This window comes from Crinia signifera, chromosome 2, assembly GCF_055691185.1.
Source record: "Crinia signifera chromosome 2, ASM5569118v1, whole genome shotgun sequence".
Lineage (NCBI taxonomy): Eukaryota > Metazoa > Chordata > Amphibia > Anura > Myobatrachidae > Crinia > Crinia signifera.
In genome coordinates, this window is record NC_139218.1 from 133232086 (window position 1) to 133258321 (window position 26236).

The 26236-nt window shown below is 41.8% G+C and overlaps 1 long non-coding RNA gene across 2 annotated transcripts in view; it reads left to right on the forward strand.

Moving 5' to 3' along the window:
* LOC146060045 (uncharacterized) overlaps positions 1-25631 on the forward strand; it is a 58725-nt gene extending 33094 nt beyond the window's left edge. Inside the window, exons 2-5 of one of the 2 annotated variants that reach the window (XR_014470366.1) lie at positions 7574-7695; positions 13435-13518; positions 16174-16366; positions 25598-25631. This is a non-coding gene — a long non-coding RNA (uncharacterized LOC146060045). Of the gene's footprint in view, positions 1-7573; positions 7696-13434; positions 13519-16173; positions 18548-25597 lie in introns of those variants that run through there. The other variant, XR_014470365.1, reaches the window with a different exon arrangement.
* The last annotated feature ends 605 nt before the right edge of the window (positions 25632-26236 follow it).

Below are 26236 nucleotides of genomic sequence, written 5' to 3' on the forward strand. Positions count from 1 at the left end.
GGTATTTGATTATGTTATATAGATAATCCATCTTATCTAATATCTCTAAGGAATAAGCATACACACCAACACATTTTATAGTGTAACTTCATCAGACAACAACAAAAACAAATACTGTATCCTAGAACTTATAAACTAATATTTGGTTTGTATGTTAAAAGCAGTGCCAGTCAGTGATGTATCTATAATTGGTGCAGTGTATCCGATGCACAAAGACACAGGGGGCACACCCTGCACCCATTTTTTTCAATACTTACAGTATCTCGCCATTGTGCCGCCGCAGCAGCACCAGTGACTGTAGGAACTAGTTAGTGCGCAGGTCTCCACATTTTGCACACAAGCGGTAGGGTAAGTAGCCATAGCAGCATATGCATAATATAGCCCCGCCTCTTGTGGACCCGCAAATCACCTCATTTCTGGGGCAGAGCCTAGTAATGTGTAGCCCAGCCCATCTCCCTCACTGGCAAGCAACATCTCTCCAGGCTTCTACCTGACAGGAGATTTTAGAGAAAGGCAGATTCATCCTAATCTAGAAGCAGTATGGAAGTAATGTGAATAATATAAGGTAAAAGGTGATACATAACAGTTGAGCTATCAAGTTATGAAGTAACATTGCAAATAATGTATCCATATAGCAGACAATGCTTACTTAGGAACTCATCCAATGCTCTGGCTTACAATCTACATACTGCTAATAGGTTGGCCGCAGCAAACCTATTAGGCCCGATGCCGGCGTCCCTTAGCTCCCGATACCCACTGTTGTCCGGTATTATGCGTCACTTGCCTGGAGAACGTAAAGCATAATCCCTGATAAGCAACTGCCAGGACCTGCGATAACACAGGGGATTGAGACTTCTACCTGATCCCCGTGTGTTTTCGCCGAACCGCGCAGTCATTTTGGGATGTAATTGGATACCATGATAATGACCATCGGTTATTAATCACTATATCCAGCTGTTATCCACCAAATTGAAATCGGGGCTAATAGGATAGTGCCACAAGATGTTTTTTATTTTATGCATTTTGAGAGAGTTTGTTTTCATAAAGACAATTTTCTAAGCAGTGGCTTGCAAAAGTCACCACTGCTCTGCCTGCTTGCGCAGAACATTTACAACAGCAATACAATTCAAAGCAAAACATGCCATATTGTACTGCGGTTTTACAGTTCTTAAACACATTGGGCCAAATTTAATAGGTTGTCAGAATCACAAAGTGAGATTTTGGGGAGAGTTTTCCCATTCTATGGTATGACCAGACTCTAGCACAGGGCTGGGCAATTGCGACCCTCCAGATGTTGATGAACTACACATCCCAGGATGCTTTGCATTAGTTTTGCTATGTGGCCATGCTGAAACTGATGCAAGGCATTCTGGGATGTGTAGTTCATCAACATCTGGAGGGTCGCAATTGCCCAGCCCTGCTCTAGCATAACTGTTTTTGAGATTTTTTTGTTTTAAATGAAATGCCTTTAAGTGACATTTACTCCATTGAAATGATAATTATTATGCATATTGCAGCTTTGTTCTGCAGAGGATTGGGCCAGGATTATGCGAATCACATCATACCCATCTACGCTTAACTCTTGGCCCTCAAAAGTAGCAATTATAAATATGAATTAACTACTTCAATATGCACTCAGTCAGAGCAATTTTCCCATGCTCAAGTCCATAAGCCATTGAGACAGGTTTATTTTTAACATTATATACTTTAATAAGCTTATTTTGTATTCATACAATAAACCAGTAAAAAAAAAAAAAAAATTATTTAATTAAATAAGCAATTTTTATGGCAGATAATTTAATAACCTTTTGGGACATAGCATTTTAGAAATGTAGCTACAGATCAGAGATCTAAATCTCCTAAATCAGTATTCTTATTTTTCAACTAAATAGTAAATTCGGTACAGTTCACCCCTGTATAATGTACAGTCCCAAAAATAGTTTTATTTCTTCACTTTCTTTAATATGGTTTATCTTCTGGAGTTAGGCACTTGGCATGCAGGAGTTAAATTTTTGTTTCTGTGACTTAATCTTCCTACAATGCAGTCTGCCACAGTACATTAACTCAGTGCATAGTTTACAGTAGAGGAAAGTCCTGCTTCCTCATCTTCTATGCAATTGTTCCACACGCTATTTTAGTCTCTTACGTCAATTTGAGTAATTAGTGACTCACAGAGTATGGTTATATATTTCAGACCACCTTAACATCCTTGCTAATCAAACCTTGCAATGGATTTTATGGATTGCCAATGCCAAATATTATACCCAATTGCTAGGCAATAATGACATTCATTAGTGCCGATCACATTTCTCTAAAGGTGAACAGTTGATTAGTACATTGATTTTTAGTTATTTTTTAACTAAGCGGAGAATAAACGTAGTTAGTAACTTTTATCACCTGTTGAAGAATTGAAATGAGATCATTTAGAACTAACTTATCCTCTTAATTTTTTTTGACTGAACAGGATTCCTGGTGTGGCACAGTGATGTTGGGTGCCAGCTATAAAACAATGGGGCACATATTTTATGCCTAGTGAAATTATAAAGTGACGAGTAATAATGCACCAGGCAATCAGCAGTAAAGTGATTCGATTTGGGCAAATTTAACCCGATCCCGATGGATCGGGCGGAGAATCATCCGAAATTGGATGCGTGTGATGTCCCTCTGGATGTGTGTGATGTCCCTCTTGGGTCCGACACGCAGTCCTCTGCGCATCGGACCCGAGCTGGAGGTCGGACCTGCTGCCCGTCCAAACTCTGACTTGGGCCCCCCTTCCCACAGTGGGGAGCGAGGTCGCATGCAATACATCGCATGTGATCCTGCCACCCAGGAAGTTTGCGGGCAGCTCAAGGGAGTCAGATGGCCCACCCACTGCTGCGATTCATCGCAGTAGTGTATGGGCACCTTTAGAAGGCACCAGCCAATCGAATCCTAACTGTCATTTCTCAAACACAGCTGGTGCATTTTCACCATCCACTTTATCTCCACTGTATCACTTCACCAGGCTTAATACATCTGCCCTAATACTACATAGGTCACTAAGCGATCTCCCTATTGTTCTTTTCTGAACAGAATTTAAAAAATTTGGTTACTCACATACCGCAATTTAATTTGAGGTACATTTTTAGTAAATCCACCTCCCTTTTAATTAGGGCTGTGGAGTCGGGGTCGGAGTCGAGGAGTCTGAGCCGGAGCAAATTTCGAGTACCTGGGGTCGGAGTCGGCAAACAATGCACCGACTCCAACTCCGAAAATTATAATTAATTCTCTACTGTAAGAATAAAGACCAATGCATGCAGTGCCTCACGTAACCGCAAAACGAACACATTACGTGACCGTGAAAAAGCATGCTTTTCATGTGCTTCACTATTGGCACGCAATGCACAATTCGGAGCACCAATACTTATAAATGTATTCTCCCTTGTAGTTTACAACTTATTTCAAACGTTCAATAAGGTTTTCAATACCTTGAAAAATTCATTCAACCAAGCTCTCCCACCATACGCACAACATCTTTTTACGCGGATGAAGATCTTGTTTCATGCGCGGGGTCGTTTGTTTACCTTGGCTAAGCCATTCCTGGTTCATATTGATGTACAGGCACCATTTTTCGTCGCCAGTAACGATTCGGTAAAGAAATCGTTCCTTGTGTCCGTGAATTGAACGGTGACGAGCAAGCAAACCAGCGGACAAACATTGTGTTTGTCCTTTGCTTAAACTGTTCAATACAGTAGACTGTTGGCTTCCCAGCCTCTAGTTTCTGTAGTAATATAATATGTATGTTGCCTTTCTTTCCTTCAAGGAATGTATCAAATACATTTGCATATTAATACAGAGGAGTAGGAGTCTAGGAGTCCGGGTCAGACGTACGAGGAGTCGGGGTCTGAGTCGGACCATTTATCTACCGACTCCACAGCCCTGCTTTTAATGTACTTGATGAATGCTGTGCCGTCATCAAATAAATATGTCCTCATAGTGTGCAGGTCCTCTGCTACTGTATATTAGCTTTGTTTATACTTTGCACTTAGTTTGTAGCTAAGTGGCTATCATTGAGTTCTTTATCATCAAAGCGGCCTTTTGCTCTCCTATATAAATCAGTAGTACCTTATCAAGAAGACTGCAAAGCCATTTACCTATTTTTCTCTAGTGTTTTGTAAAACAAGTAAGAGCATGTGAATGGAGCTCGTTTGTGTTAGTGTTTGCAGTGCAGCTGAGACTTGGATACAACTTGCATTTTTTTATTTGCGTTCGTTGCAAGTAAACACATGCCAGTGCAAACTGACTGACTGCACGTCCAAATGCTTGTTACAACAACTTCTGTAATAGTGTATCATTGGATTTCTACTATTGGCAATAACTACAAAGAAACCTTATGAGGCTTGTTGCACCTAAAATAATAGGTCTCATGTGAGCATAGTGATACCACTTTCAGACAGGGATTTCTGAAAATCCATTCCTTTAAAAAGTGGGAGAAACATATAGAAACCATTGTAATTCCTACACCGTTAACCTGACTTGTATGTAAATACCCACAAATTAAAGCTGATAGTCTGCAGTTAATGCACATATTGTTTGGTTCATTTCAAATCCATTGTGGTGGAGAATAGAGCCCAAAATATGAGAATTGTGTCAAAGTCCCAATATTTAACCTAACTGCATGTTCACCCAGCAATGTTGGTCTGGGGTCATGTGGATTGGAAAGTAAAGAAAGAAAAAAAAATGTGAGGATGTTTGGACAGTACATTGGGGATGTAGTTGGATCTGTATATTTATGAAGGTTATGTGACAACCTTGCATGAAAAGGTGTGTTTTTAGGGAACGCTTAAAGGTTTGGAGATTAGAAGAGTTTTACTGTGTGTGGAAGGGCATCTTTCTGTATGACTGTATGTGTTCCCCACCTGTTTATATTGTTCATTGTTTATATTGTATATGATTACCTATTTACTTGTTACCCTCCTGGCTGTTGCACAGCAAACTGAAAACAAATTCCTAGTATACGCAAGTATATACCTGGCCAATAAAGGTGATTTTGATTGAATGTGGGGAAAAAGAAGAGTTTAGAGTCCAGAAAGATACCTAAGCAGCAGTCTTGCAGGGTAGGATTGCATATTGATAGGGACTGGTGGGTTTGGTGAGGGAGAACTAAGAAGTGATTTAAATGTTGGGGATAAAGGCTTGAGCAGAAATAAATGCTTGCATACTGTATATGTTTGTTTGGCAGTATCCGAAAAAAATTCCGATAGGAGTGGTAGATAGTCCTAAGTGAGGAAGTCACTTGGAGTATGAGATTTACGCCACTAACGTTCAACTTTATGTGAGAGTTTTTGGGTGTCTTGTTACTTTAGAGTGGCATAGTTGACATCTAGGCCTATGTAGAATGTGATGGGCAGCTGGAGCGATGTCATCAAGGGTTGTTTCTAGAATCTGGTTCAGGTGTGATACAGCCAGAAATAAGTGAAAGCAGTTTAAGGAGGATTGGAGGACTTTAGTGACATGAAGGTTCACATAATATATGATGGCATGCAGGTGATAAGGTTGTGATCCAAGAGAGGTAAATGAACGTTAGAATTTAGAACTAAACGTAGTCTGGTAGTTAAAAGAATAAGACAGTGTCCCTCCTGATCAGTAGAGGAGTCAGTCCATTGGTAAAGGCTGAGAGGAATTTAGAGAGTAGTATGGAGTTATGGACAGCAGATTTGGGACCATCAAGAGTGATTCTGACTGATAGTGATGGTGGAAATGTCAGAGGATAGGACATGGGGAAGGCAGACAGGAATGGATTGCCCAGGTGGGTGATAGATAGCTGCAACATGCAGAAGGAATGGAGTCTTTATATGTGTACACATTGTGGTTCCCAAACTGTGTGCCGTGGCTCCCTGGGGTGCCTCGGGACACATGCAGGGGTGCCGTGGCTTGGTGGTCCAGGACCAACTCAAATTATTAATGGTTAATTATTTATGAGCAAAACCAGTGCTGGTGCCTGCCAATCATAGAATGTGTACAAACAGCAGCAAATCCTGCCCTTTACCACATAACTGCCGCTAAGAATCGCATATAAACCCAATCTAATTAATTATTTTTGGACCTAGGGGTGCCGTGAAAAAAATTCTGATTCTCTAGGGTGCCGTGAATCAAAAAAGATTGGGAACCCCTGATGTAGTCTATGAAAGATATTGTTAACGATTTCCCTTGAAGCAAATGATTTAGTGCATACACACTGAATGATTTCATTCAGATGCCACATCCAGGAGCATGCTGGCATTGACCAGAAAGCCTAAATCTGGCGCATACCACGGGTGGAAGATATAGTGCATACAGACTAAACAATAGCTTTCAGTGACGTCATGGTGCCCCGCTGAATATGCATATACTGTATGTTATGTCATAGTTATATGTTAGTCATGTGGGATTTTCATGTATTGTTTACTAAAGACTTTGCTCATTTCCAATATTCTGCTGTGCTTTTTAAACCGTATACTTAAATTTCCCGGTGGTTTTGTTTATTTTATAGCCCAGTCAGATTATGGATACATTTTTATATAATTCATTCACCATCCAATACCTATTTTATTTCTCAGGGCAACAACCTTTCAACAACTTTCTTCAGCTTCAATTGTGAACTAAACTTTTGTATCTGTTTTTCCCTACTTCACATACTTCTTTGTTTTATGAGCCCTTCTTCACTCAGCCCCCACCTGTCATTAGGATTGGGATGCTGCGACTGCATGAGGCGGGGAAGTGATGGTGCTGTGCACATGCATGCAAGTGTGACATAAAAATAGTAATGAAAGGGAAAGGGGCAAACTTTTAAATCTCTATAACAGCTTTCTTTATAAGAAAATTAGAAACCATTTGGGAAGGACACACAAAAGCCATCACAGGGTCTGCGAGGGTTTTTGCTATGCCACTGCTTGGTGGACCACTTAATTATAATCAAATATACCTGTATTACTACTATTTTTTTCTAAGAATTAATGAAAAAAAGTACCAATAAAAAGACACATGACCATGTCAAGAAGTTACATTAGAAATTATTAGCTGTTGTCAAATAATGGAGCATGACGGAGTGACAGGTTCAAGGTAAAAACCATTAGCAAAGACGTACTGTAGAAAAACCCCTTATTCCCCCCCCCCCCCCTTTCCCCTGTAGCAACCTTGGAGTAATCCAAAGAAGCTGTAAAATAAAGTGTTCATTTTATTGCTCTGTGACTATTAGGCCAGTCAGGTAACTCGAGTATGTGACTACTATAAATTTTGTGGCAGCTTTCATCACCCTTGCTAACACACGGGGATTGTGCTGTTTAGGATCTGTTGCAGAGTGAGTAATATGGCTGTTTGCATAGCACATCTTGCACCATTTCGCGAATGTATATGTGCAGTTGTAAGTATTGCCTGAAGCGTGTACATTTTGCAACAAATTTGCATCCGTCCCTTTAAACACTGAATCTATGGATAGTTTACAATAGATCTTAAATGGAGTTCTTAAATTCCTACTGTATTATTGAGATTAGCTCTAATTTATGCTTTGTCATCAGTACAGTAGTTAATGCATCAATTCTGTTTGTTTTTGCAGAAGTGGATGCTGTCTGTCTGCAATGCTGCTCTCTGTACCTGGTCTGCACACTATCATTCAGCTGTCCTCTAAAGACCATGCAAGCTTCATGGTCAGCACTACCATCACACTGGTAACTTCAGGTATGCACATGAAATTGTAGTACTGTAAACATTTCTCTCCCTGACACGCTCACACTCTCTCTTGCTCCCTGACATTCGCTCTTACTACTGCTTGCACCCCTTCCTCTCTCTTGCTCCTCCCACTTTGTCTGTCTGACACCCCCTCTCTTTCTCGCACATCTTTCTCTCATTCCCTCTTTTTCCATGAAACCTGCTCACTTTCTCTCTCCTCTCTCTTTTTCGCTATTTCCCAGACACCCTCTTTGTCTATAACTCCATTCACGCTTTCTTCTGCCCCTCATTGTAGTCTCAGTAGTGGGGGTGGATCAAAATCATAATATGTCAAGGGACCTAGAAACAGTGGAGTAGGACCCCCAACTTTATAAAGTATGCTAAAGATGAGCCCCAAATAGTAAACAGTCTGTCTTCAGGAGGTATGGTGTCTGTGCTTTAGATTGTTTTGTATACAATTCCTTCAAATTACTATCTGAAAAAAAAAAAAATGTTTTATTTGCTGTGAATGTAGAAAGAAAGACACATATTTTTCATGAAGTATTTGCAGTGAAGACCACCCGAGTGATACAAGTAGCCTGTCATTGTGCACCTTGGAGACCCCAGTCAAAGACTCTGCAACTTACCTGTTATTCTGTTGTGTGAACTGCTGGCTCCAGCTTCCTCCATGCAGAGATTCCTGCCAGCTCTGGAACAAGGCCATTACCATCTTCCTCTAGTCTAGGTCAAGTGACTGATGCACCGCCAATGTAAACTTAGTTTTACGTTTTTTTTCCGGGGGTTTCAGACAATCTGCAATCTCTATAAAGGGACTGCACTGGCAGGTTTCTACTGAAAAATCAGCCATAGTCTGCAGCATGGACAGACTCTATGGCCCTTATTCTGATCGGTGCGGATTTTTCCGCATGCGGTCGTACCGCCGATGGTTTTCTACTGCGCATGTGCAGAGGTCACTCTGCGCATGTGCAAGCGGTTTCGCCGAACGGATTCTTTCGACGCCGCACAGGGGGCGGAGAGGGTATGCATACGCCCCGCGTTTCATGGGCGTTCCCATGCAAACGCAGGGCGTATGCATGGTAATGAAGCCGTGACGCATGTGTAGGGGGCGGGCATCTGACATCGCCGGATGTCAGCTGCCCGCCCCCATACATGATTTCATACGGACAAGTGTCCGTGTGGTCTAGGGTGGCGGGCGCTGGTGGAGCGTGCGGCCCTGCATTCGATGTTCGGCGACCATCGAATGCAGGGGCTGCTCCCAAGATGGAGGAGGCGTATCCCCGTCCACTTTCATGCGGACCGCCACATATCCGCGTACGGACGGAGGTGGCGATCCGTATGGAAGGCGGGGATTCGCCTGCACGGTCCTGGCCGCATATTCTGATCGGGCCGCACCGATCAGAATAAGGGCCTATGTGCTCTCCAGTGTTGTCTCTGAATCTTCTACAGTGGTATTCCATTCCACCGTTGTATTAAGTACCAGTACAGTGCCCATCATCACCAGTACCAACCCGGTGTCTCATACAATTGGTTCCAGTCCAGTGCCCTGCACCATTGGTGTGATCGCAGTGTCCAGTTCACATACTATTAGTCTATACCAGTGGTAGCCAACTCCAGTCCTCGAGAGCTACCAACAGTTCACATTTTCCAGACAACCTAGCTCCTGCACAGGTGCACTCAGTACTGACTGACACATTTTTAAAAATCCACATGTGGAGCTAACTACTTCATTTGTGATTCTGTGAGATCTGGAAAACATTAACTGTTGGTAGCTCTCGAGGACTGGAGTTGGCTACCCCAGGTCTATACAGTCCAGAAGCACCAGTACCAGACTGGTTTTCCATTTAAAATACCACTGTTTCCAATACAGTGTCTAGCACCATCGGTTTCAGCCTGGTGTCCAACTTCAAGTTTCACGGGTGTTAACCAAGTTTCCAGTATCATTGGTTACAACCCAGTGTTTAGTTCAACTACTGTTGTTTCCAGATCAGCAGTACCAATTTGCTGTTTAGTATTCTGAATCCCAACACCACTAGTCCCTGTCTTGGTGTTCGGTACTATCGGACCTTCCCCTTAACCAAGTTCTGTGGTCTACAGTCTTGTACCACAGACTGTGTTAGTACTAAGTCTTGCATATATCCAAGTCTTGTATTCTTTTAATCTCATTCCACCTCCAGAGACCAGCCTCGCAAGTCCTCACCAGTTTCTATGTCAATCCTGGCTGGCTTTGTTTGGCTCAGCCATTCCAAGTTCCACAGCTTAGCACTCAGGGATTCCTATTCCTTCAGCATTTCCTAGACCTCCAGAGTCCCAGTTCATGAGCAGGAACTTAATTAAACCACCCTTCTTACTCCCAGCTTCTCCTCCTACTCCAACCCTAGACTTCAGCCCAGGAATACAAACTAGCTTAGCACTGAAATAGCCGTTCCCTTTATTGTCGAATGTTGTTTGGCAGCGGTCTAAATTGGCTTCAATCATTGTATGTCTATATTTTCTGAGTGTATTTTTGTTTTAAATGATTAGATCTATAAGTTGTGCCCAAATGGAAAGGAGACATTTTCTGTAGCGGCGTTGTATCTAATCGCAGTGGGTTTGCTGATAAATGGCGAGGAGTTTTTCCCAGTTGCGCAAGTTTAGTGAACGACTTCGCCTCAGTTTCTTCGTTCCTGAAAAGTTGTTTTGCACGGTCGGATGCAAGATGGATTCCTCCAGATCAGCGCATTTATCACAGAATCAAAGCAGTGTATGGAGAGCGGTGTCTCGCTTGGTGCATCATTTGGGAAGGAGATCCTCCACATCCGAAATCATGGCAGGGTTGGTTGACCACGTGCGCCTGCCCGGGCCTTGGCAAGTCCTTGATGCTTTTGTGTCCCACCTCATAACACTGACACCCCGGAATATGGTGCACTGTACACTGCCCGCTGTACACCGCATTCATCTTGCGATCATTTTCTGACTCCTGCTCCCCTTCTGTGCGAAGAAATTGGATAACAGCTCTTTATGCTGATCTAGAGGAATCCGTGCTGCATCCAACCGTGCAAAACAACTTTCCAGCAACAAAGAAACTCAGGCAAAGTCATTCATTACACATACGCAACTGTGAAAAAGATCACACCATCTATCAGCAAACACATTAACCCACTGCTATTAGATACAACTCCGCTACAGCAAAAGTCTCCTTTTTATTTGGGCACACCTTATAGATACCGATTTGTACTGTTTAGCTATGGAGGCTTGTTAAGTTATATTGACAGCTGAAGCTTGTCATATGGAAAGTGACTGGATTCAGCAGGGCTGGCTCTACCAGACAGCAGCCACCAAGGGTGCTGGGATCTACGTGAATTCCTTGCCAAATATAGACACACATTGAATACACCCCATAGTGATAAAATCATGAATGTCTAACGAGATTGTGAATCTGTATATGATAAACTCCATATAAATGTTCTGTTATGTAATGTTGCTAGTCAATACGGTTACTTTCACACTTTATAAGTTGTGCAAAAAAAGCTGACGTGTGATGTTTAAACAGTAAAACAAGGTTATTGTTTGCTTCATTGTTCCAGTTAGTGTAATATTTTCCAGTAGCTAAAAATACCCACAACAAAATAGCCAGATCCCACCTTTCACTTGCACTTTCTTAGTAATTTGGGAACTGCATTTGTGCAGTGTTTTTGATGGGATGAGGAGTCTTCCCTGTGTGCATCAAATGTTTATTTTTGCCCATTATATGCATGCAGCAGTTTGCATTTACAGTATCTGTATAGTCTGGTGTGGTGGTGGTGGAATCCTCTGCAGCTAAATGTGGGCTTCAAGCTGGCCCAATGTGTCTGATGCTTTCCTGTGAGGCTTCTATTTGTGCTGCGTCACAGCCTCTCAGTGTTTCCTCTGTATGCTGTGACCTTGGCTCAGCTGGTGTGAGAGAGTTTCTTAACTGTTTACTGCAGGACAGATCTCATTGCAGTCACTTTTTGGCATAGCAGTACTGTACAATGCTCCCCAGCATCTGTCAGATGCTAGTCACTGTCCAGAATGATTAATTTAGGCTAATGCAAGATTCCACAAAACTAATAGACAAATGTGTGTGTCTTCAAGTGGGACACCTGTGCTGCCAAGTCATTTTACATAAACTGGTACAACTGTCATGGTTTGTATTAGCACCAGCCCCATGCTAAGTGCATGAGATGCGTCAGAAACAGGCTTCCATTCTCCATACACACTACTCAGAATTGCACAGAGCTTAAGCCAGAGCCGTCATAACAGCATTGTAGGTCCTGTAAGCAATGCACTGGTGTCCTACACACCCATTCATGGGAACCTATAAAAAAAGACAATCGGCACCGTATCTCCACATGCTTCCTAGCAGAATGGCTGTCAGCGATCTACCATAAGAGAGATCTGTTTTGGGTTCCTGCCCACTTTCAGACTATTTCAAAGAGAGATCTGGTAGAAATCCATCCGACTCAATCAGTTTTAAATACACAAAATCACTATTTATCTCCATGAGGAGAGATTGGTCCAACAACATCAACACTATGTCATTTAATCAACCTTTCCAACCAAGTATTTATGGGGGGGAGGAGTGTGGGCAGAAATCATGGAGATAAAGACTTTTTATTTATGTGTGTGTATTTACAGTTTTTTTTATATAGCACAGCATATTCCATTGTGCTTTGCAATTGAAAACAACAGTGATAAAACAAACTGGGCTGCTCCCACCTTATGGAATGCCCTTCCACGCACAATAAGACTCTCTGCTAGCCTCAAAACTTTCAAGCGTTCCCTGAAAACTCACCTCTTCAGGCAAGTCTATCATATTTAAGTTCCACACGCATAACCCTCTGAGGCACTTATGTATTATATAGCTTCCCTTCTGGACCTGCAACTTGGTGGGACTGCTATGCTATAACTGGTGCCTGTATTTCCCTCCTATGTCCCTATAGATTGTAAGTTTGCAGCAGGGCCCTCTTACCTCCAAGTCTGTCTGTCTGTTACCCAGTTTGTTTTATCACTGTATACAATTGTAAAGAGCAACAGAATCTGCTGCGCTATATAAGAAACTGTAAATAAATAAATAAAGTGGGTAGTAACAGACCGATATAAAGGTAGGAGGGGCCTGCTCACAAGCTTACAATCTCTCTCTATCTATCTTTATAATTCCGCAATTATGTCGGCACTCCACCCATCTGGTCAGCGTTGCTGGTGCACTCCACTGTTAAATACAAACATCCAAAGAAGGAGGCACACAGTTTTTAATTTGGAAAAAATTAACTGTTTTTTAGCAGCAATATAGTTTTGTTTTTTTTTGCAAATTTTAACCGTGTGCCTCCTTTTTTAGATGTTTATAGGGTATATAGATACTGCTTCATCACTGCTAGTTTTAATTGTATCATATTGCATAGTCTTTTTTACTCTGCCTTTTTACTGTACCTTGTCTTTCAATAATTCAGAATGTTGGCAAGAAAATGCCTAGAGCATTTAACTTAGTCATATTATAAAAGAAGCACACTGTTGTAAATGCACAGAAAGAAGGTATGTCTCCGTGCAAATCTAGATGTAGACAGCATGCTTTGCTGTACAATAAAGTAGTAACGCTGTACTCTTATTAGCGAAGGCACAGCTCACAACTATATCATGTAGAGGAAAATGGGAATTTGACACATCCAGTTGCTTGTGTACTAACCGGAATCTCATACTCTGTACTGCTTAGGATGAATGTCAGTGTAAACTTGTATTTATTTTCTGGTCTAGGAAGTTGTCATAGATGTCCCATGTCCTGCCTTAAGAAACAAGATGAGCATTCTTCTAACATTGTTTTCTTACTACTTCTTATTGGTAAGCAGCTACCTTTTCATGGATGTACTACTGAGTGTTCCAATCACAGGTCACATCTCACACTGGTATGTAAGCATGCTATTAATCCTTTCAGGTGAACTGTGAAACAGGGCAGGAGACTTTCCGACTACACCATAGATCCTGGAGCTTATGCATTGCATTAAATTGTAGATGATTCATCTTTTAAAGGGTACTGACAACTAAAAGGATCTAATGAATGAGATACTGTATGTTGCTGGATAACCTAAAGGATTTGGACAACAAGCAATCTTACTACACTTATAGTTCCCTCCACACAGGGTCCTTACTTGCCCCAATGACATCTGGAGTGGCACTCAGACAGCTGAAGGGAGCATGGCTTCATGGGGAGCAGGCTGCCTCCAGGAATAGCTGTGGCTGCAGTGCCGGCTCTTACACAGTGGCAGGAGCCGGGTGCTGCATGTAATGTTAGAGTTTACCACCCGGCTCCTGCCATGGACCAGAAGTCAGTACTTTGGTGTCGCACCTCATTCGGTGACACCTGGGTTCGGACCGTACCCTCCCTGTGAAACCACTTGCCTCCACAATTTACTGGGAGTGCAGAGTTTCTTTAATAATAGAATGTTTCTCTTTATAACAGCTCTGCTGGTTTGGGAAATACAAAGCACTTTCATCTATATTCTTACATGCGAATGCATCCCGAGAGCGGTTATTTGTGCGCATGATGCAGCAGGGCCATGGAAGCGCGTTCACCATGAGATCCTATGATCCCACGGTCATACTTATAGTGGCAAACATGCCATGGATATCTACTGTCTGACGTAAGATGAACAGGGACATATCTGTATGTCAGATGTATGTCGCTATCAATAAATACCATGTACAGCTGGGTTTGCCTCTGTTCGCAAGGGATAACAATGGGTCAATTTACTAAGGATTCTAAAAATAAAGGTGATGTTGCCCATAGCAGCCAATCAGATTCTGTCTATTGTTTCTCTGTTGCATCCTAGACAATGATAGACAGAATTTGATTGGTTGCTATGGGTGACATAAGGTTTTTTTTCTTTTTTTAGAACGTTTTGTGAAATTACCCCTAAAAAAAGTCCAAATTTTTAGGTTATCCATGCTTGTGCACAAATGGTTAAATCACTATAAATGAGGCAAATTACTAAGTCGCATTCTTTCCTTAAAACCTGGGCTGTTAGGACAGAGCTTGGGAAACACTGATGTACAGTGAATCTAGTGTCCTAGTGTTATTTCAGACAACTTTCTTTTATCTAAAAAGATTTTAGGTTTAGTGGAGCAATAACATCAGAAAAAAAAACAGTTGAGTAAAAAACTAATATACTTCCATGCAAAACTGGGAGCATTTATGAATTGTGGTGAGGAAGAGGAACATTCCATTTCTACTAATTGTGGTATCCAATGTGAGCAGATAGTCGGAAATATCAGCACACACCTATTGAAGCCATGCAATTCATCTTTTTAAAACGTCAAATCTGCATTATAAAAAACGGGCACTAGAGTGTTAAATCTTCTGACATTTTCAACATTCCACGGCTCTTCCGACTGTCGGAACATTGAATAGTGACTGTCGAATTGGCCGGATTTTCGACTGTTGAAAATGTGATTGAATACCCCTTCCTAAGGAGTAAAGCGGATATCTAAATTAACAGTTTAGATATTAAAAATGGCTAATTATTACTGGTTAACCAAATATTCTCACACTGGAACTGCGAGGTGGTGTGCAAGCATTTGTGTGCAGTGGTGGCAGTGTACAGAGAGGCACTGCCCCTCAGAGAGCTGGATAAAAGTGGCACTTCTAGAAGTGCTTCATTGACTGGGGCTGCTGTGATTGGACAGCAACTGGATCTGCTTTCCAATCATAGCAGCCCCTGTCAATGAAGCACTACTAGAGGTGCCGCTTTTATCATTTTTTTATGTGTTTTTTTAGCCCACGACTTAACCCCTTTACACTTCTTAGTGTGAACATTGCTTATTGGTTCCTCCCAAACTAGTTTAAATGTTAAAAATTACTAAAATAATATAAAGAAAATACTTATGACACAGAATGTGTGTCACCGGTATGATCTTTGTATTATTTTAAACAAAATTACAGGAGAAGCACTGCCTCCCCAAACTGCACGTCCCTGGTGTGTGACTATGGGGAAGTGTGTGTGTGTGCCCTGTTGCCTATTCTGGCAGTCCCAGGCCCATCATTTCTGATGGCAGCCTTGGTTCTACATGTGGTCAACTTAGAGTATATGTTAGTGCTTATACATTATCCAATCAAGCTCTTTATCTGGTGGAAGAAAGTTCCTGAATAATGTTACATAATAATGAATAAAAGAGTTCAAGCAATCCTGCTTTCACTTCCGCATGAACCACATTCTAGAGTCCCTTACCATAATGTAAAGTGTTCTCCATAAATGTGTTAAATGTATGAGTAGATTTAGGCTGTACTGACTGAAATATTTCGTTATTTTCTGCTATTGTGGTAAAACCAATGATGGAGAGCAGCTGTGTGTTAATATGCTTGGATACTGTAACTCAGCAACAGTGTTATTTGCTGTTATGGTATCTAAAAGATTAGGCTTCTTTATTCTGTTTTTGTTTTGTGTACAGACAACAGGTAAAGGTCATTTCATTTCCATATCTTGCTTATTTACTGTGAAGTAATTTTTAGAGAGCCATGGCACCCATGCAGGAAATAGATCAGAAGGAAACAAGAGAGTGACGTTGTATATGGAGCAGGAGACGTGGGACTGCCCAGCAAGTGCTCTGACGGAGTCATAATTGGACACACCTGCCTGATACTGTCTGCGTCACAGTCAGCTGAGGAGGATCAGGAGGGGGAGCACACAGTCAGGTATGATAAAGGGAAAACCAGAACTGGTAACGATTGTTCTGTTATATAATGATATGCCACGTGAGTTGTAGTGGAAATGGAACGGTACACTGTGTTCCTGGAAAACAATGTAATGTAGCATTTTGTATGTATTCACACACTGCATCCTGGTTATTGTGAAAGGAGTCTAGCTGTATGTAAACACATCTGTATACTGATGTATAGATATAATCTAAGGGTTGGTTACATGATGCCAGCGGTCAGAAGACTGACCCGACATCCTGACATACATAGTGCTAAGCCATAACATTACAAATGCCTACCTGATATTATGCCACCAAGACAGCTCTGACCCGCCCAGGCTTGGACTCCACAAGACTTCTGCAGGTGTCCTGGCACCATGACATCAGGGGCAGATCCTTTAAGTCCTGTAACTTGTGACATGGGGCCTCCATGGCTTGGACATCACACAGATGCTCAGTCAGATCTGGAGAACTCGGGGGCCGTCACCTTCAACTTTATATCAGGCTACTCAAACCATTCTTGTACAATTTTTGCAGTGCCGCTGCATGTATTATCCTGTTGAAAGAGGCTACTACCATCAGAGAATACTGCTGCCATTAAGGGGAATACTGGGTCAGCCACAATGTTTATGTTGTCATAGTGTCAAGATAACATCTGCTTGAATGGCAAGACCCAGGGTTTCCCAGCAAGAACATTGTCCAGAGCATCGCACTGCCTCTGCCTGATTGCTTTCTCCCCAGCCATCTGCAAGATGTAATAAAAGCTTCATTAGTCAGATCAGGCCAGCCTCTTCCATTGCTCAGTAGTCCAATTCTAATGCTCATGTGCCCATTGTAAGCATTTTCTGCACTGGACAGGGGTCAACTTGGGCAATGTTCCCAGTTTGCAGCTATACAGTCCCAAGCTTAGCAAGCTGCAATGCACTGTGTGTTCTGGCCCCTTACAGTTTGGCAAGTATTTACATTTCCTAGCAATTTGTGCTACAGTAGCTCCTCTGTGGGATTAGACCACACATGCTACCCTTCATTAAACACACATGGATGCCTATGTCACTGTCTCTGTTTCCCCAGTTGTCCTTTTTTGGACCACTTTTGGTAAGTACTAACTTCTACATACCTGAAACACCCCACAAGCGCAAGACCTGTGTTTTTGAGATGATCTGACCCAGTCGTCTAACATCCCAATATTGGCTTTTGTCAAAATTGGTATCCGGACTAAGTAGACATACATTAGGTCAACATGGCAATGGTTAACACACACACACACACACACACACACACACACACACAAAGGTAGACCGTTTTTTTTTTCTTTTACTTTTTATACTTTACCATTCCCAATAATAGTCGACGTGTGGAGGGCACAGCGCAGCACATGGACCAAAAGTATGGAGAGGAAAGTGGCACACTAATTGGGGGTCCATGTGCTCAAATGTACAAATTGAGACACACAAAAAAAACAAGAAAAAAACATTTCCGTGTCGACTTTCTTATAATGTTAACTCTTTTGGAGTTTACCTAGACACTGTTGACCAAACTATTCGCACAGATCCTTACAATTGCCCATTTTTCAATCTGCCAAAAGATCAACTTCTAGCCCTCATTGTTCACTTGCAGCACAATATATCATAAAAGGTATGACAGATATATTATATGTGCATGTATATATGAATATACTGTAATATAATAAAGTGTACTGTTCTAGATCTGGGCTTCTATGAGGGAAATGCACAGATAAACAAATTGATCAATAAAGGTAATTTACTAAAGCACAAAGAGCACCCCCTAACACAAATGAGTGATGTATACACTGCCGATGTCCCGCGCTATAGTAGAGCGATTATTGGCAGACTGCAATCGCATTGCGCATTCATCAAGGTGCCGCTGCAATTAGAATGCATTTGCAAAGCGTTTGACCAATATCTCTGCCGTAAAATGACATATGAACACTAGAGTGCAAAATAAAGGCTCTAAATAATAATTTTATCACAAGTTCTTGTAACCTTTGTCTGTTATATATGAGGAACCTCTGTAATGCTGTAAGTGTAGGGGTTTCTGTAAAACTTCCCACTCACAGCTGATTGTAGGCTAGCTGTTTACTTACTGTATGACATGTGCACCACTATGTGGATTGAAAGTGAACTACACCTCATGTGTACATATAATAGATGGAGTACCATTGCCAGACTTTCAATGTTGATTTACATTAATGTAAATCAACATTGAAAGTCTGGCAATGGTACTCCATCTATTATATGTTGATTTACATTAATGTAAACCTTTACATTTTTTAGATCTGTATATGGAAACACATATGCACATTATTAAAATGCACACAGTCAATATACAGTATAAATCAAAGCTTTTATGTTTGTATAGTTGCTTATAAATTCATCTTTTTTAATATAAACAGAAGTTTAATATGTTTTAGGCAGGTAGAAATACATTGCCCCATACACTGGCATGCAGTATGCTCGCACAATGCTATAGAGAAATTGAATAGGCATCTACATAACACTACATTGATATAAGATACTATACACAAACATAGTAGGGTTGAAAGAAGACACCGTTCGATTATTGAATCGTAGCGTGCATGCACTAGTCAAAATGGTGACAAAAATAGGGAAAATAACTAATCGCAATCCCCTTGCAATTTAAATAACAGGAAGTCAGCATTTTTGGGCTGGTAATCAGCCAATTTTTTGGGAGTGTCTGAAAAAACATGAGTGCCCATGCGGTATAAGGGAGGGTGTGTGACATCAGTGCCAACCTCAATCAGGCTGTCTGTTACAGAGTTGTGGAAGGGTTAAGGTCCATACACACTGGGCAATTATGCCCAGCGTGTATGTAGAGCGATTATGGCGTCATCGCTGGGGGAAAGCCGTTCAGTGCATACACACTGAGCATCTTTCCCACTGCCCGGCGCTGTCAGCGGGGGGAGGACGGCTTTGTAGAGTGCAGCTGCAAAGCCACTCATCTGCTGGTAATACCATTGTATCAGATGCCAAACACTGTTCTGGTGAAAGCATCCTATTTAAGCAGTTGAAATACAGTACACAGTGATCCCACTCGTCTGCTCATGGTACATGGAACTTCTAGACTAGGAACTAGGAAATTCATGGTCACACTCCCTTCCAGAAAGGAACCTAAAAATGATTATGCAAAGCTGCACCATGCGCAGCAAAGTGGTACATTTGTCCCCCTTTGTACCTGGCCTGGACCCCATTCTCCTCCCCTTTAACAAGCCTGGGAGTGAGAAATCTGTATCCTCTTCCCACTCCACCCCTATCAAGTGGCGGCTCTTACCTCATTGTAAAAATGGGGGCTGCTGCTGTCTGTGATGCCTGCTCCCCGCCATGGTCCCGGCGCCTGTACCATGCGGATGACAGGTACCGGGGCATGCGCATATCCCAGGTTCTATAAGCTGCTTTGGCTACAGCCTATAGAAAACAGAGGCAGCCCTTGAGGGAGGGAACACAGACTGTCTTGGGTGACTGGCAGGTCCGACTTCCAAGAGGAAGTCACTGCCAGTCACAATGAAGCCAGTGCAGTCTCACAAACTGCATTTGGCTTCAATACATTGATGTATTTTAAATAGGTAAAAATTGCCACTGCCTCTATCCATTTATGGATCTTTTGCCAATCACAGGTCTGTGACTTTATGCAAAAGCAAAGCCATGAGCCCAAATTTGACTAATACTGCTTCATTATATGGACAATGAACATGTGTGCCTCAGTCTAGGCACTCTATGCCATATGGTGGGTGGAGCTTCTCAGTCTATGTGAGTTGCTGAGCATCTCTGTATGTAACCACTTTCAGTCACATTCCCATAACATGCACACAAGATGGTCCACCTTCTTGCAACCACTAAGCCTCCTTCCTGTCGCTGCCCAACTATGTGCCGCATTGACACCTCCAGGCCAGTCAGAGCAGCTGAGTGCATTTTTGTTCTGTTCTTGCATCAGATTCCATACACAGAGGGAAAAAAAACCCAAAACACTCCACTATGTCAGACTGTCCCATTCTATTTGTAATCACCCACAAATTGTTTACCCAGAAGTATTTACATGGAACACATACTGAGTGCAATTGACTTAGGTTTACTCTAAACATACCAAGTAAAGCTGTGCAATTAGTGTGTGTTATATCTATTTGGGCCATTCCGTGGAATTTAGCATACATATACAAATGTAATCTGATTGGTATAAATCAATAGTGTTCTGTGGCAAATAATGTTGCATGACGAGTTTGCATCTATATATTGTATTTTTCAACCTAAATGTAGTCTGCATGAAACATACTTTATGTAACGGCTCAGAAAAATTCACACACTGATACCTACTGTATAACTAGATTAAACATAGAGTGTAGTCAGGTTTAGCCTCAACTACTGTACATGTACTTTTAAGACAGCTGCAGGATAATGAAAAATGTTGCCCAGATCATGTTTTGCATCTAGGATGTAGTCTCAGAAGTTATAGGGGAGCTACTAACAGAGGTACCAGAGACAATAAAAGCGAATGCAGCCCAAGTTCAATATACTAGATCTTGGCTACGTCTTACTGAACCTGCATAAATGGCCTTCCCGTGTCATTCCTTCCATCCTTCCATAGTACTGCCAAACTCAGTCTTCTGTTCTTATCCCAAGCTTAACTAAAATCTGCAATCTCTCTCTTGCTACTGGTACTTTTCCTTCTTTGCTCAAACATACAGTGATTACTCCCATTCTGAAAAACACAATTCTGACCCTAACTCTCTCTAACTATCGTCCTCTCTCTCAGTTCCCATGTCTCTCCAAGCTACTGGAGAGACTTGTCTACTCTTGCCTCACACACTTTCTTAACTCTCACACCCTATTAGACCCGCTTCAGTCAGGCTTTCGCTCCCAACACTCCACTGAGACTGCACTGACTAAAGTGGTGAATGATCTGGTAACTGCCAAGTCTAAAGGCCATTACTCACTACTTATTCTAAATCTTTCTGCTGCGTTTGACACTGTTGATCATATTCTTCTTATACAAACACTACACTCCCTAGGTCTTAATGATACAGCTCTTTCCTGGTTTTCATCTTACCTATCTGATCGCTCTTTCACTGTTCGTTTCTCTGACTCTACCTCCTCTTCACTACCTCTGTTAGTTGGAGTTCCGCAAGGCTCAGTCTTAGGTCCTCTGCTTTTCTCAATCTATACCTCCTCTCTTGGCAAACTCATCAGCTCTTTCAGATTTCAGTATCATTTATATGTGGATGATGCTCAAATCTATCAACCCTAGAGTTGTCACCAGTGGTTTTGGGCCTCTCTGCCATCTTATCTTGTTTGTCTTCTTGCCACCTCAAACTCAATATTTCCAAAACGGAATTACTTATATTCCCACCAGCCAAGAACATTACCATCCTGATATCTTTATCACTGTTGACAACTCGACAATCTACCCAACCCCACAAGCTCGTTGCCTAGGGTCATCCTCGACTCTGAACTTTCCTTTGTTTCCCACTTTCAATCTATCACCAAATCATGTTACATGCATCTAAAAAACAAATCTAAAATATGACCCTATCTTACACAAGGCATTACTAAATCTCTTATCCATGCACTCATTATATCCCACATTGATTACTGCAATAGTCTCCTAACTGGTCTTCCCAAGAACAGACTCTCGTGGCGATCCATCCTAAATGCTGCTGCTAGGTTGATCTTCCTAGCAAGACGCTCATCCTCTGCTGATCCGCTCTGCCAGTCCCTCCATTGGTTACCTGTGTTTTACCGTATTCAATATAAAACCCTTCTGTTTACTTATCTCAAAATATCTCCCATCTCGACCACACCGCTCTGTACAAGATCTGTGTCTCTCTTCTGCACTGATCACCAGCTCCCATTCACTATTACAGGACTTTCGATGTACTGCTCCCACGCACAATAAGACTCTCCACTAGCCTCCAAACTTTCAAGCGTTCACTGAAAACTCACCCCTTCAGGCAAGCCTAGCATATTTAAGTTCCATATGCATAAGCCTCTGAGGCACTTATGTATTATATAGCTTCACCTCTGGATCTACAAGCTATGCTATTACTGGTGCCTGTCCTTGTGTTTCCCTCCTATATCCCTATAGATCGTAAGCTTGCAGCAGGGCCCTCTTACCTCCAAGTCTGTCTGTTACCCAGTTTGTTTTATATCTGTTTACAATTGTAAAGTGCAACGGAATCTGCTGCTCTACATTCTATTTCAGCTATTATTCCCAAAGAAAACGCTTTTCCCACCATCTGTAACAAGCTGCGGCTGGTATTTAACTACAAGACATGCTGAAGGTTACATAATAGGCTACAGGTTATATAATACTAATCTGATTCATATTCTCACTACGTATATTGTTCCCCAAACATGAATAAACACATTAAATGAATAATAAGATTACTGTACTCACAGGCAACTCTGCAATGTTCAGCCACTTTCCTGATCATTCTTTCTGAGCTACTGTAGTGCTAAACAGATGACCTGTTGGACACTAATCACCGGAATGCACAGTATGCCTTATGTTCACGTCTTTCTTTCTTCCTTTCTTTTTTTTTAATATAGAACCTCTGCCAAATACCATTAAGCGTTCCAAGAATAATTATTCCTCCATCACATCATAATGAACATCTGGAATTCTTACCACACAGGCTATACATACTCAGTCACTGCCAAGCACAGGAGGGGAGTAGAGATTGTGCATGGCTCAGTATAGCAGGGGGAGAGTAGTCTCCAATTAATCAGGAGAGCTTTCAGTTAAAGTCCCATAAAAATTGTTTTACTTTTAACATAATTCACTAGTTTACTGTAGATATATGGTATACTTTTTTTTTTTTTTTCAAGCTGGTATGATTTGCACTTTGCTAACGGTTATGCTACTGCCACCCATGGACATATTACACAATAAGAGAGATTTACACCACTATTTTTTGCGAGTAGGAGGAGGGATGGGCAAACGGAGGTGTCGTATCCAGGCTCAGATTTCCCACAAGGCAACCTAGGTGCCCGCCTACTGCCCCGTGGTTCCTAAAGGGCCCTTGGACGAGCCTCACAAAGAAATCTAGCCTGTCCAAAATTGTTCTTGGAGTAGCACTGCATGACAGTATGAGCGGGTCTGTGTGATCTCATGACCTCAGTCCCATTGACTGCACTGTGCTTTCAGATCAGGCTTGTGTGCTGTACAGTATGTATGGAGTGACAGGAAGAGGGCCCCACCAGCAGGGTATTAGGGCTAGTTTCTGCTTTTGGGTTAGGGCACTATGGATAGGGTATTAAAAGGTTGTTATTTAGTTTTAGGGTGTTGGGGTTAGTTGTGGGGTTTGAGTTAGAACATTAGTTTTTTTTTTAGGGTTATGGTTAGTGCACAGTTAGGAGATAGGGTGAGTAGAATAGGAATGGTATGAGTCTACCAATCTAAATATATTTGTGTAGATTCAGGCCCAGAGTATACAGTGCTCAGTTGCTGTGAAAGGTGAAATTACAGTTCTTTACACACTCATCTATACACCTAGTCCTGAACCAGTAAACCTGATAATGACTTACTAAGGATTAGTGACAATAAGATGAGAAATACTTGGAGAAACAGGTATTTGTATGTGGGCCGTCAGCTTACTTTATATGTGACACCTATATTAAACAGGGTTGCCTACTTTTAAAATTTCCTCTCTGGGAGAAGCCCGGAAAGGAGACTGTCAGCAGCAATTTTGGGGGGCTTGATGTAGACGTCATCAAGCCCAACCCCCAGTACTGCACCCCCTTTGATGAGGGGGCGGGGCAATTTGCATCTTTAGTACCTGTGGTAAACTAATTGCGGGTGCCAATAGGCACAGAATAAATATCTATATAATAGGTGCCATATAAATAAAGGAGGAGGAGGATAATAATAATAATAAATACAATGGAGAAGCCACTTTCAGAGGAGGAAAAATATTTACATAAGTGGATAAACCTTAAAACTGCAGGGAAGTAGTTCTAGAACAGTGGTTCTCAACCTCGGTCCTCAAGGACGCCCTACAGTGCACCTTTCAAGGTCACCTGGCAGGTGCACTGACACATTTTAAAAGATCACAGGGGGAGATAATTATTTCACCTGTGATTCTGTTTGGAGACCTGAAAAGAGAACCACTGCACTAGAAGGAATATGAGGAACTATTATTTCACTGAAAAAGAAGTGGATAGGTACAGTAGTAACCGAACTTGGATTGCAGAGTCTAATACAGTGGTAGCCAACCCTAGCCCTCGAGAGCTACCAACAGTGCACATTTTCCAGACAACCTAGCTGCTGCACTCATTAATCACTGACACATTTTAAAAGATCCACAGATGGAGCTAATTAGCTCACTTGTGATTCTGTGAGGAGACCTGCAAAACATGCACTGTTGGTAGCTCTCGAGGACTAGGGTTGGCTACCCCAGGTCTAATACAATAGAATTTAGAGACTTTGTGCAGAACGGGTCCTATATGATCGCACACAGTGCCCCCTAAGCTGCAGCCGAATTGATAGTTTGTAGTAGAGCTGGCCATCATTCCCAAAAACAAAGGGAGTGCCAAGCTTAGGGTGTGTCTTCCAATACAGACTTTCTGCTCCTGGCTAAGCAGTTCCACTTTGTCATTCTGAGTGAGTGGTGGCTTAATCAGATGGCCAAGAGTTGTGACCATCATCACTGTTGGGCGCGATGGTGATCCAATTCTGCATCTCTACATAAAGCACTCAGGGGTAGATTTATTAGGCTTGGTGAAGTGATAAGGTGTCTGGTATTTTTCAAACCAAGCCTGTAACTTCACAGTTAGGAGCTGATTGGCCCGTGATAAAAAACAGACACTTTATCACTTCACCGAGATGAATAAATCTGCCCCTCAGACTGTAGGAAAAAGAAGCCTCCTGGCCAAATCTGCAGATGCCTCCAACTGCATTAGCAGTTTTGCACATGTCTGCATCCACAGATGCAGCAATGACGTGTCCTGCATGCATCTCTGAATCGGGTCCATAATGCAGTAAATGGCCAGACTTAATGGGCCAAATGGTTCTTATCTTCTGTCAAATTCTCTGTGTAATAAAATGATATGAAGTAATTGTTACATATTGTTGTTTACGTTGTAGTTATGTTTATAGCACAGTAATGGGTCATTAATGTCTGTTTAAATACAGTAATTATCTAGGAGCAGCCGCAACATGTGTCATTTACCCTTGGAACTCTGATTTTGTGTTTCTACAGGATCCGAGAATCCTGTATCTCCTGGAAGTTGTGAGAATTAATTTTATTCCCGAAAGCTGGTTTCTTATGGTGACTTAGATTTAACCATCAATGTATCTAGCACCATTTGAAATCAGTGTTTTAGGAGTAAGAATTGCATCTACAGTACTACAAGCAACACAGTGAAATGCAAGTAAGTAGCTTTCATATATTTAAACAGAAATACACAAGTACAGTATATGAACTTCCAGCAGGATCAACAAAGGATTTCAGCGGAGACATATTATCTTTGTCTTGCAGAAGCAGGTTTACATTTTTTGGCTCTACATATCATTATTGTAGAACATAGACACACACAAATATTTGGATGAAACATAACCCTAACCTTCTCCTCCCCACAGCCTAACACTAAAGTTACCCCACTAGGTGCTAAACCTACCCCCCCCCCCCCTCCCCCCTGCTACCTTTTACTTTTTATCACCAGAAAAGGAAGGTCAGGCTGCCTGTAAATAAAGTATTGTAAGCTGGAAGAATCACGGATCTTACTGCTTAAGTAAGTTCAGGTAGGTAACTCCAGCTGCTCTGGAACTACACATCCCAGAATGCCCTTTCAACTCCTTAGCATGCCTTAACATCAAAACTAGGCAGAAATAACTTTTC